This window comes from Otolemur garnettii, unplaced genomic scaffold (assembly GCF_000181295.1).
Source record: "Otolemur garnettii isolate 467f Iridium unplaced genomic scaffold, OtoGar3 scaffold00168, whole genome shotgun sequence".
Taxonomy (NCBI): domain Eukaryota; kingdom Metazoa; phylum Chordata; class Mammalia; order Primates; family Galagidae; genus Otolemur; species Otolemur garnettii.
Window position 1 is genome coordinate 1989115 of NW_003852563.1, and position 13331 is coordinate 2002445.

General features: G+C 41.5%; 1 protein-coding gene across 2 annotated transcripts in view; it reads left to right on the forward strand.

The window, feature by feature from the left end:
• Positions 1-567: 567 nt before the first annotated feature.
• ESRRG (estrogen related receptor gamma) overlaps positions 568-13331 on the forward strand; it is a 600546-nt gene continuing 587782 nt past the window's right edge. Inside the window, exon 1 of one of the 2 annotated variants that reach the window (XM_003800141.1) lies at positions 568-681. The gene's annotated coding sequence lies outside the window, so the exon portion shown is untranslated. The remainder of the gene's footprint in view (positions 682-13331) is intronic. The other variant, XM_012811603.1, reaches the window with a different exon arrangement.

Below are 13331 nucleotides of genomic sequence, written 5' to 3' on the forward strand. Positions count from 1 at the left end.
GCGGCTGCGGCGGAGGCTAGAGCAGCAGGATTTAAAGGGGAAAAAAAACCACACGCACATACACACATATATATATACACACCCAGAGGCGCCAATTATGCAAACGCAATAATGCGATCAAATCATGACCGTGCCGGGAATTTTTTTTTAAAAAAATATAGATATTTATTTTTAAAAAGAGAGAGAAACATGCAAACAGAAACGTGCACATACCACGTAACCACCCGAGGAGAACCTGGCAGCCTCTCTCTTCTTCTGCCAAGTTATCATTGAGAAAACAGACAGGCATCATGACGTCCTGGGTCACAGGGAGTGCGGACCGACGCTACCAAGAGAAAAGGGAGGCGCCTCTGCGCTCCGGCTAGCCGCGGGCGCCCCTCTGCCCCTCGCAGCCCGGCTCGGTGAGTGCACAGCCGCTCGGGACGCGGACCCCGGGTGCCAGGCCGGCCCCGCGCCCGCGGGGGCCGAGCGGGGGGCCGTGCCCTTGCCGCCGGCGGGCCGGCCAGCACCCCCTCGCCTGCTGAGGTCGCGGGAGCCCAGTTAAAGGAGGCGTGTGTAAGATGTGCAATGTTCCTGCATGGGGTTTTTGTAGACTTTCATAGCCAAAGAAACCGGCTTCGGCTTCTTTAAAATCCCCGACGACTCACCTGATTAACCTGCTGCAGTTCTGACCCTGCCAAGGTAACTGGTCCAAATCCTTATCATCAACATCTGGAGACAGACATTTGCATCTGGGGCATTCTTTATTTGCAGTCCTGGTTGAAATGTATATTGCTACCCCCTTCCCCCTTCACTTGCTTAGAGTCTCTTGGAAAAAAAAAAAAAGCAGCCCCTCCCTCAATAACACAACCCTAAGTACTGCCCACCTCTCGTAGACCTGCCTGACCATGACTGCAAAACTGTCAGCGTGTGTGCTGGAGACACAGATGAATTCTAATTGCAATTAGATTTGTTCTTTAAACACCCCTCCCCTCCCCCTTCCTGGATAGAGACTTCAGTGCTTGGTAAAGTGGCAAAGAGTGAGGGCAGAGTTAGGGCACTGGGAGGGAGGGGTTAGGGGCAGAGGGGATCTGGAGCAGGGGTCGTTGGGGAGAGGGTGGTGCCAGGAGTTGAGGACTGCTGTCTTGGGCTGGAAGATCCTTCTGTTGGTCGCTGCTGCTGTAGTCCTAGGTGTCACCCTCCTGTCCTCTACGCCTCTCCCCTCCTAGTCTCCCCAACCCTTTCACCTTCCCGAGGGAGTCGCTGAAGTTACTAGGAGGTCACCCGACCATCATTGAAGTATTTCAGACCACCTACCTTCTTCTACCCCTCAAGTCTGTCAGAGCGTCTGCAGGACAGAACCCCCCCTCAGCTCCCCACCCCGTGTTTGGCGAAGAGAGAGTCTCAGAGAAAGACACAGAGGGCAAAGCTCCCCTCCTCCCCTCCTCTTTCCTTCCGGCAACCTTTTCCTAGTTGCACCCCTCCCCCTTTCAGAATCTTAATGAGCAATTCTGGAAGAGTCCGGAAGGGCCTGGAGAACCCCCGCATGCCTCAGTGCTGTGGAGCGATTATGTATGTGTTTATTTATTGTGCTTGCTTCGGGTACGCTGTGAATTGCCACATGGGTCTGCTTATGTTAGGGAAGCACGTTTGCTATGTTTGTGTTGTAGTACCAGAACCAGTGACCGTGCAGTAAGGCACAGACACACACAGAAAGCAAATGATTTTGCTAACAGAAAGGAGAGGACGATGTTGAAAATAGCACCCTCTCTCCTTTTTTTTTTTTTTTAAGAGAAGTAAAAAAAAAAAAAGAAAGAAAAAAATTCTCTGCATGTGGGTTAAGAGAAGCTGTTAGGTCCATCTGACCTCCCACTACTTTCAAAACACGCCTGCTTAATACTTTAAGTCAAGATCAAGAGAACTGCGTATGTTGTGAAGTGTGTTCCACAGCAGCTGAGTGACTTGGGTTAGTTTTGAAGAGAAACTCTCATTTGTTTCTCACGCTGCCCAAAGACCAAATAGGGGAGTATGCTTGGAAAATGCCCCAAGTCAGAAGCAGGAGGGAAGAGAAGAGAGTCAGAATGGTTTTAGAGAGGAGGCCGGGAATGGGTTTGGGGAGTGGTTTCAGGGGTCCCCCCGGACTGTCCTGTCCAGCAGCTTTGATGTTATCAAAATGAGTTAACCAACCTGAGAAACAGTTCTGTCATTGTGGGAAAGAGAGGGAAATTTGAACAGTTCTCAAATCTGAGCTGAGGAATGCCTGACAGAGAGTACATGAAAACACTTATGGAGATAAAGTGACATTTTGAGCTTTTTTTCCCCTCCACTTATGAGAAGAATTCAGCATAGAATGCAAAAGGCCTAGGTGATCTTTTAAGCATACATTTGTCTGTTATGCATGGCTTTGTTATTTTTATTGAAACAATTCTCATAACTCTTTAAACTTGCATTGTGTAGAATTAAAAGTGTGTATATTGAGAATGGTATCATATAGCACATAAAACTGTCCATTGACTGAAGTGATGAATGTAGATAAAAGATGGCTCCTTTTCTTTAATAAATCAAAGTAGCATTTAGTCTCCATGCATGGCATACGCTGAAACCTGCCTAGCGGGCCTTCTTACCTATGAATTGCCTGGGGACCCAAGGGAGCTCCTGATGGGGGGAGCTCCTGGGGGGTGGCCCTTCAACAAACTAGGGCAGATCAATTGATTAGGTTTCTGTGTGTGCTGCTCAATTTATTCTGTAGAATTTTTCCAGAAATTAAAAGGTAACCAAGAGAGTACCATGTTCCCATCTCCAACTGAGCACCACTTATTACTGCAACAGTATTTCAGTATTGAGTGATCGTCAAGATATTTCACCTTTCATTTTGAGTTCTGAATTTGAATCAGTGGGAGAATGCCAGAGCAGCAGGATAGGTATAACTAACCACACAGACAGCTGAAGAGCTCCTAGGAATGTGTTGCTCTGAAGAGTATGTGAAGCTATTCTCAGTAACCTTGTTTACAGAGACATTTCGGTTGCAGCTAGAATTTTAGCAAGAGCCTGCCAGACGTAATGGGCTTATGTTTGAAATTGATCCTAAGTGTCTCTTTTTTCTTCTTTGCAGACATCTTATGTACCTTAGCTGAGCATTTAAGGTAAAAAACTTTTCTGAATCCCCATGACATTTTCTAATACCAACAAATCTCTGGATTTGTTTGTCATAGTAAAGGGGGTTATTTATGACCCCCCTTTTGTTTACAGCTGTGTCCATACAAGCAGTTTTAGTTTTTATTTTTTTTTATGTGTTGTGTGCCTGGCTCTGTTAAATACAAGACAGATCAAATCTGAGGAGGTTAAATTATGTCTTACAGATTGACCCGCGAGATTGGTTCCAATTAGACATTGAAGATCTCATTATCCTGGGGAAGGGAATTGTGATGTAATGCAGAACTGTTGTCTTGGTTTCAAAATTGTTGGAAAACTGTGGGAATAGAAAGATTTTGAGGGAAATGCCAAAAGCCACATTAATGAAGAAAAACACTGTTGAGATACTTTTGAATAATAGATAGGATATGTAATGGTCAACCACAAGATAAAATTTTTACACAGTATTTTTATGGCTTTAAATTGGCTGCATTGTAAACTAAGCTTACTACTCTATTAAGTCATTATACTTTTCAATTATTTAACATTTCTGGCCCAGCTATCTTCTGTGGTCTTTTTCTGTACACATCAGAAATGATATGGATAGTAGTAATTGCTTGTTGTTTAATGTGAAGACTTTGCTATGGGGGAAGGTTTAATTTTAACTTCTTGGGACAAATATTATGAAGACAGCATAGAGGAAAAAGAATATTATGGAAATTGCCTGAGCCCTCTGAAATGGGGATAGCTAGAGAATTGAGATATACCTAATACGCACAATTCTAGTTATTCTCACTAAGAAACCTTGACAGTGTCTGCCTTCCAGGGACTCTGTGTTTGGAAATATTATATCTCTATTTAAATGCAGATCTTCACTTTTCTCTAGGGAGCAGTTGGTGAATCTTCCAATTGAACCACTGGTACGGAGTCTCCATGAACAATAGAATCTGTCATTTTGAAGTTATGATTACCAAGTTTCATAATATCATGTGTTTTAAATTTTACTTAAAGTATCCTTTTAAAGTCAAAATAATGTTGGGGCTGCTTATGAAAATGAAGTTTTCTCTTGTCGCTTTGTTGTCAGTTTTTTAAAGCTGTGAAATAATACAGCTTTGCAACTCAGTTTTTAGGTTAGCACTGCCATCCAGTAGAGTAAGTGGGCCTTAGGAATCCCAGCAGGGAATTGTGGATAAGCTCCGAGCTAGTGGATGGGTATGGGTGCTGGAGGTGAGTTTAAGGGTCTTTCTCCAGAACAGTCTTTAGATTATTTGAATCGTATTTATAATATCGCTTTGTAATGGAATCAGTGGTAGTAGCTAGAAAGGAGAGCCAGAGCCCTTGGAGCCTTCTTTTAAGAGATGATTGCAGAGAGGAATATCGTCTACTGAAGTAGAATGTCAGTGCACACATTCTACTTGTGGGCTTGTGATCCTAGCCCCTCTCAGATTCAAGTAACCGGAAAAATCCTTGCAAATCTTTAAGTTAAAATTCCTGACAATGCGTTCCTGATTAAAAAAAAAAAATTCCTGTGATACTACTCTATGTGCCTTTATCCAATAGAAAGGGAAATTTTCTTTTTCTTGGCCATTAGACACTATTCACTTACTAAATGTTGATTATTTCCAGTTGTGAAAGGCTGTTCCTCCCTAAGTGTACTTCCTTCACTCCATTGGGTATAAATTCTACCTCCCATTTCTCTTGGACATGTACTCCTTATACAGGTATTTTATAGTGTGTTTATAACATTATGCGTGATCATACCTGTAGTTGTGAAGAATCATTTATAGTTTTAAATCAAGCTTTTATTTATGTTTTTATCATGAAAGATAACTTTGTTTTATTTACATGTAATAATAATCATAGTTACCATCACAAAGAGTTGAATGTGTTTGGGAACTTTATGATCAAATGTAAGACACTGGAGAGATATTTTATTTACTTATGGTCACTTAGGGTTATTTTTGATGGCACATCTGCTAAAGTAAATAACCTGGATGGAGCACTTAAAGGGATGCTAATTAATTAGTTTGTTTAGTTTACTTCCTTTATACAAACACATTTTTTAAAAAGTGGAACATATGCATATCTGACAATGATTTCTTACTGTTTTGAAGATTTAAAATGAAGATGGTAAGGTTAGATGAAGTATAGCAAAACTTTTGCATTCCTATTCTGATGGATACTTATTTAGTAAGATAAGCAGTGTTTTCCAGTCATCTATGTTACCAGAGTCAGCCATTTAAATTTGGTCTTTAAGATATATTAGATTAATAAGGCTGATTTTATGACCAATATAATTTACATTCATGAATACCTATTTTTATTTGCACAGTTATAGATTATGAAGGAAATTTCCATAGATGTTAAATACTAACAGCAAGAATAACTAACATTTGTATAGTGGGCTACCGTTTATAACCATACATTACCCGTAAACTGTTCTTTATAAGAATATTTATATTTTTTAAGCGCGCTGTCTCACTTCAAGCCCTTACTCTGTGCAATGTTAGCATTATAGGAAAATAGATTCTTTTATCGGATTTTTCTCCTTTCTTCCTCTTTCTTCCTTTTTTCTTTTTTCCTTCCTTAATGGGAAAAAAATAATGACTCTTTTTGAGGAATATGTATAATTGCTTATCATATATTTCTATAAAAAAAGGAGCTGTAACAAGCAATCCCCCATGATTTTTGGAATATCTCTTCTGCTCACCACTGTTCTTGAGGAAAATGTAAGGTTGCAGAAATCATTTCATGCCCTGCATGTTTTCAAACATAAATCAGGAAAATTGTTAGCGAGTTATAGCTCTTCTTAGAGACTGTAGCTATAGTGCTATAGTAAACACAGGCTATATATTTTTCCAAGTTATTATGTGTGGAGAGAAATCTGAAGTTGGCTATTTAGATGAACAGTTTAATTCAGTTATTAGAAATTCATTTGCTATTTAGTATGAACATTTATTTTCCCAAGGTTGCAGGATCGGGACATTATACCTGATGATCCTTTAGAACAATCACCTTCAAAGTTAGAAATTTGTTCTTTATAGCTGATGTGTATGCTACTGAACTTTGGTCTCCAGCTAAAGGTCAGTCGGAAGGGTGCTAAGCAGAGTTTGTAGTGCGATCTAGTTACCCGCTTCATCAGAGAACAAGAGTGAACCTTTGTTTCTCCATTTCTAAAAATAAAAGGGTTTGACCCCCCTGATCTCTAACTTACTTTGCTCCTGTGATTCTATGTGACTAATGAATATTGAAGCAACCAATTAATCATACTCATATTTATTTCTATTTTATAAACTTATTACTTACTGTATGGCCTTTAGCCATGACTAGAAATATTAGTATAGAGATTCATAATTGAGCTTAGGCTCCATGATTTGAAATGAAAACCTTATGAAATGGAGATAGGTCTACATGAAAATGTTTCCATTGTCGATCAGCTATTAGGTATTCAAAACACATTTTTATTTTTTCCGCAGAAACAAACTTAAATGCTGATATCTTTCTTAGTATACACCACAAAAACCTGTCCTTACATATTAGACAGAACTATTGTATTATCAGTGATGAACAATATATAAAGAACAGTTGTATTATGATACAAGTGATAAACATAATATAAAGGCATAAAACTGAATGATAGCTCATCATTTATTTAGACCCAGCAGGTTGATGTGGAAGAGAATGCACTTATAACTGGAAGTTTAAAAGATGGATGGAAACTATGGCAGAGAATCTGAAAGGGAGTTTTAGAAACCTGCAGGGTTTTTAAAGGCTAGTTACAAAGTGTATGGCTTTCTTTTTCCTTTGATATAGTGAAATGTTGGCATTACCTCTAAGTTTATCACCAACTAGATGTTTTTTTCTTGACATCAGATTTACTGAATGGTGGGGGTGAGAGAAAATGGAAATAGAAAAAATTATTCTCTGAAGTACTTGGTTAAGATGTGAGAGAAGAAAAAATGGAAGGCAGCTGGAGGTAGAAGAGGGTGAGGGGGGTGTGTATGTGTGTGTGAGAGAGAGAGAGAGAGAGAGAGAGAGAAATAGCCTGGTCTGTATTTAACTGTGCTATGGGAAGGAAAGCCAAAAGGAAAAAGAGGTGCAAGTATCCCCTGGAGGGAAAGGGCAGTGTGTTATGTGGGAAGCTTTGGAATTACAGCTCTCATGTCAGAATTTCTGCAAGCCACTTACTGCCTGTGTGATTTTGAGAAATTATTTAATTCTCTGCACCACTCTCGTTTGTAAAAATGTGAATAACAGAAGGATCATCGCTTCTCAAGATGGTTGTGAGAAGTCCGTGAGGCTCTTAGGAACAAAAGTGCTTATGAACTGTAAAACTATTTAGTTTTGGGTGGTGAAGGAGAGTCATTGGGTCGACCAGTTCTCTGTGCTGATCTGGTCTGGCCGCTCTGAGGTGAGCTTGTTTAGTTCTAGAGCGGTGTTTGGTTGGCACATGTCTCTCTGCTGTGAAGCAAGCTCTGTGGTAGGTGCTTTGCATATTATTTTATTTAGGGAGGAAGCAGGAAATAGTATGCAGCTGGGCAGTTGAATATAGAAGATGTTAGCAAGCCTGATAATTCTAATGTATGCAGTGCCAGTGCTGGAGAATATTTACTTTCCCTTACAGATGGCCATAGCTTGGCTAAATAAACAAGTGAATGACTTTGGAAACAAAAACAATGTATCTAGTAATTGTTTTCTTTGTCTCAAACATTGCCTGTCATTTGCACTTTTATCCTGACATTGATATTAATCTAAATTTCTTGGATTGTTGTTAAGGCTGAAGCAATCATTGTTTGACAGTGAACACCTGTATATAATACCATAAATTCCACTTTAGAAAGATACCAGGATAACATTAGAAGGGTGGATATATCAGTTGAACTCCAGGTTCTAGATACTGTATAGATCTCTTTTAAGAGTATTTCTGTGGGCTTAGTACCTGTAGTTCAGTGGTTAGGGTGCCAGCCACATACACCAAGGCAGGCTGGTTCAAACCTGGCCTGGGCCTGCTAAACAACAATGACAACTGCAACAACAACAAAAGAGCCGGGTGTTGTGGTGGGTGCCTGCAATCCCAGCTACTTGGGAGGCTGAGGCAAGAGAATCTCTTAAGCCCAAGAGTTGGAGGTTGCTGTGAGCTGTGACGCCAAGCACACTCTACTGTGAGGGCGACATAGTGAGACTCTGTCTCAAAAAGAAAAAAAGAATATTTTTGTGGATGATTCACTGGTAGATGTCTAACCAATTCTTCCATCAGAAATGGACTACATTTCAAGGCATAAAATGAAACAGTAGATCAACCATTATTCAAGAAGTTTGAGGTGATTATACCTATATGTATAAAAAGCAGATTTTAACTGAGATTGGTATATGCTCTTCTCCGACTGATAAGACAGTGATCAAGAGAACTCTCTATTTTGTGATCTGTGAAACAAAACTGGAGTGAACCTAGAAATCAAGAGATGTCTTGGGGGTAAATTTGGACTTAATAGTAAATACTTAATCACATGTACCAAAATTCATTAGGGCTCCAATGTTCAGAATGTGTGAAACAAATAATTTTAAAAAATCATCGGGGAGTTTCATTGCCAATCAGTGTTAAGAACTTTGATGTGTAGAATTATTGGAAGTAATGATAAAGATAGCACGAGCCCTGGAAGGCCATGAGTAACCTCCACACCATGGTTCATTGACGGGTTCCAGTGTTCTCTGAGGTTGATCATAGGAAGGAAAATTGACCCGGCATCACTTTCTTTGCAATTTAGGAAAATTTATCCAACACGTAATTTGTCTTAACACCATGCTAGGTCTGCTAGAGAGTACAAAACAATTTTAAGATATAGTTTTTAAGGGACATAAAGGGAAGTACAGTATATACACATGAAACTACTAACGATAATAGTACAATATGCAAAAATGAAAGCTACCTGGCCAGGTCACGTGTGCACTTCAGAAGTACTTGCCAGAGTCAGATGATTAGGCTGCAGTTTACAGTGTGAGTCTCCCCTATTTCAGCCAAAGTCTTATCATTTGTAAATGGGGCACAGCTTCATCCATCTCATAGGATTGCTGCGAGGATCAGATGCAACAGATCTTTTGGAAGTGGGTATTTTTTTGAGACAGAGTCTTACTATGTTGCCCTCGGTAGAGTGCTGTAGTGTCACAGCTCACAGCAACCTCTAACTCTTAGGCTTAAGTGATTCTCTTGCCTCAGCCTCCCGAGTAGCTGGGACTACAGGCGCCTGCCACGCCTGGCTGTTTTGTTCTTGTTGTTTGGTAGGCCTGGGCTGGGTTTGAACCCACCAGCTCCCGTGTATGTGGCTGGCGCCCTCGCCGCTGAGCTACAGGTGCTGAGCCTGGAAGTGTTTTTATGCTTTATAATAGAGATGACACAAATTATGGGAAGGGAGGAGGGAAGAGGTAGCACGTGTGGAAGTGTACTTGAAGGAAGGGACTAAGTCTTAACTGACTCTGTGGCCCCCCTGCTCCCACTGTGTCTGGCACTGTGGCTGCCTCTGAGAGGAGGCTGGGTAAAGGTTTGTAAATGCACACGTGCCAGGCACACTGTGGCAAGCCGAAACATACGCCACCCTTTAAATCTTCACATAAAACATTTTGTGTGTGGTATCTGTATTGTCCCCATTTCACAGATGAGGAAACAGAAGTTCAGAGGTTTTAGCAGCTCCCAACCTCATACAGGGAGAATGTGGTAGAGTTGGAATAGGACGTCCAGTCTGTCTGGCCTCAGTGCCCAGACTTTTCAGTCCAGTATGTGGGCGCTCAGATGTAAGGGAATTATCATTATTCCTAAACAATAGTGTGGCCAAAATGAAAAAGCAAAGACCTTGGATAATTCGCCAGTCCCCCAGACAGCTCCTGGGCTGGCTTTCAGGTAAATAGGAGAACACTTCCCTGAGCTGCCTGACACAGTGCAACGTGGTCTTTGGTTAATCTGTCCGCTCTGATTTCTGCCCTTTGAAGTAAGATGCACAATAGTGAAAAATACCATGTAATATACCATAACCTAGACTTGCCATAGCGATAGAGGGAAAGGAGGGGCTCTGAGGACCTCACAGATCCTGAAGTGGTTCCCCAATGACTGGGGTTAACTTTGTTGTAGCCAGCAGCAGCCGCCCCCAGTCCCTGTTTCTGTCTGTCTCTGGCTGTGGCTCACTGTCTCGTAACTTCCACTCTTAGAGATGGTAGGGTCCAGATTTTTCTCTCTCCTCTATATTCAAGGTGATAACAGAGAAGGTGATTCTGCTTTGGAACAGTTTATTCTGTGTTCCTCAGGGTGTCTATTGCAGGGAAGTTTTCAGTCACTCCCACGATTCTAATGAACAGGACTACAGTGGCCCTGACAACAACACAGTAATTTCAAAACTCCAGTCCTGAATCTGGAGGCATCATGTAGAACTTAATACTGCACACCGAATCCCCTATTATTTTTCCTTCCGTTTATTTCTGAGGAACATCCAAGGAGCCTAAAAGACAAAGGTTTCTATGAGAAACAGAAGGAAAGGTGGTTTTAAAAATTAGGATTCCTTTAAAAAAATTCCATGAAATCTATAGTACGTGGTAGGTCAGGAGAGCAGATACAGATGCTATATTTAAGATAAGTTCCAAGGGAGACAAAACCTTCAGCTGGTCACAGCATGGGGCTGCCCAGGTGCTGTGCTCACATACCTGAGAGGAAACCTGGGGGGGAGACACTCTCCACGCTCCTCCCTGACGGGTGTTGAGTCTGCCGGGTTGAATTGTGTGAAGTTGTCAAAGGTTGCTCTGCTCTCCAGCACTTGGCACCAGCTCCGCTGAAATGTGATGCCATTGGTTTTCAGTAAAGGTTCCTTTCTGCAGGGCTGCAAACACAGATCAGCTGCTACTGTGTGTACACAACCAGGGAGCAAATCAAGCAGCACATTCAAAGCAGCCTTTTTCACCCCGAGACTTTCCAAGATCTCTTCACACAGGAAGTTTCCTTCTCTGTTGTCAGATTTAGCACCGTGCTCTTGTCATCAGATCTGAGCTAGGCTCCCTGCTGCACAGTAGAGAGGCTTCCTTAAGACATTTGTCCTTGAAACTGCACCAAACTCTTGGAAGAACCCAGAACGTGTAAGTATGTATGATTTAGGCAGCAGTAGCACAGGGCAAAGCTGCAATCAACCATTATACAATATCCGATTAGCAGTGCAGGAGGGATTTTTCCGACGTTATGTTACATTCATTTTCAATTCGTTCTGAGGAAACAAATCAATTCTAGCTTCTGATACAGTGACTTTGCAGTAGATGGGGTTGTAATATGTTAGCTTTAACTACTTGCTGTGCTCATTTAGCATTTAGATGTGACTTGTGGGACAATTATTGTGGGCATTAAACTATAAGACTTCTAAATTTTTATTAGGAATTATAATTGTTGGTCATGTCCATCTTGACAAACAAGTTAGCTTGGGAATGATTTTAAAGAATTAACCATATAAATTCTATGGGTAATAGAATGAATTTGTATCGTTCTTGCTCTCATTAAAACATACTAGTTTGCAGTTTTAATTTACTCATAAAGAGCATTCCACCGAGGTTTTGTCTTAATTGAATCCTGCCCAGTGCTGTCCGTTTGGTGTTTTACTGTCTTGTGTGTATCTAAGTTACTTTGTTGGGGTTGCAGTCTGGTTAAACCTGCATTCGGGCACTCTTCAGAGTCTGAGGACATTCAGGTAATGTAAGTGCTCACAGAATTTTGGAAGGCGGTGGAATTGTTTTCAAGGGTGGTCCTATTACCCTTGAAAGCTTTTTAGATGCACAACAGGAACGGCTGTCAGACGGAGACCACAGACCGACCACTGAGGCTTCTAAGTCAAAGCTCTGCTTGTCCACTTTTATAACTCCAACCCATGAAAGCCCGTGCCCCCTTTCTATCAATATTTAATATGCAACAATACTTATGTTTATAAGATTAATTTCTCCCAGATTAGTCTGATTGATAGCTGGATTGTGGTTTCTTAAGAGCTTGCTCCCAGAAACCCACAGCAGAGAGCTGCATTCCATTTAACTAGTGAATGTAAAAACGGGTAACCATGGATTCAGCCACCACTAACTGCCAGTGCAATGACTTGTTGTAAACAATACAAATGAGCCAGGAGAGCAGAGGCAACCAGACATGAAATGATTTTAATAGAAATTACGGTAAAAGGTCATGTGATTTGGTATCAGCTTGTGTTCAATTTTAAAGGGGAAGTCTGTCTTTTCTCCCCCCTTCTCCCCCTCTACCTGTTTCCAGCCAGCCCCAGTAGGCACCTCCACAAACTTGGCAGGACCCACTCTGGGCTGCCATGGGGAAGGGCGGCCAGTGTAATTCTGGGCAAAGTGTGATGACTTGTGGATTTTCACTGGTAAGTACCTTTATTTTAGAAACAAAAAGGAAGTCTGTGTATTTCAGGGTTTCCTTTATGGAAGGTCATGTTAATTGCGTCCTAGAAGTTCTCAAGCCTGGACTCCAGAGGGATAAGTCTTCTGTTTCTTAGCTTTGAAATGGTACAGTTGTCTTTTTCTCTTCCTCCCTAAGTCTCTGGATTAATTCATCACCTTGGTCTTTCTGAAAACTGCTACTTGCTTTAGCTGTAATTTCTGCAATATGGTAATAGGCACATGCAGATATGGTGAGAAGCAAGCACTGTCCCTAACCTCAGGGTTTTCATCTGCCCAGACTTCTGTGAGTTCTCCAGGACTATGTTTTATAATAACATTTGCATTTCTCTGGTAGAGGTGGTTTCTGTATGTGAAAATGCTTGCACATTGTGAAATGCGTGTGTTTGCCTCCAACCAAGAAAAATGAGCAGATTGTACCTGTATTAAGTGCTAACCGCATGCTTTGTTCGGGGCCCTGTTGTCAGTTATGCTTGTTGAGAGGAAGGGAAAGGAAGATCTCTAGCAGTGGAAGTTGCAGATGAGAGGAGCACGTAGAGGCACAGCTGTGTCTTTACCCAGACTGGGAGGGTGGACCTCATCAGTGCACACCATAGCAGGCATGAAGACGCTTTGAGCCACGGTCTCAAACAACCACGGGCACTTGAAGGGAAGGACTCTGTCTAGGCATGTTGCGTCTCAAGGAGAGATAGACCTGATCTGGTTTCTCCGTCCATACCCCCTTCCACACACAGATAATGCACTTATATTTTACCTCTTTTTAACATATATGTTCTTCTGAATAAATGCATAGTTGCACA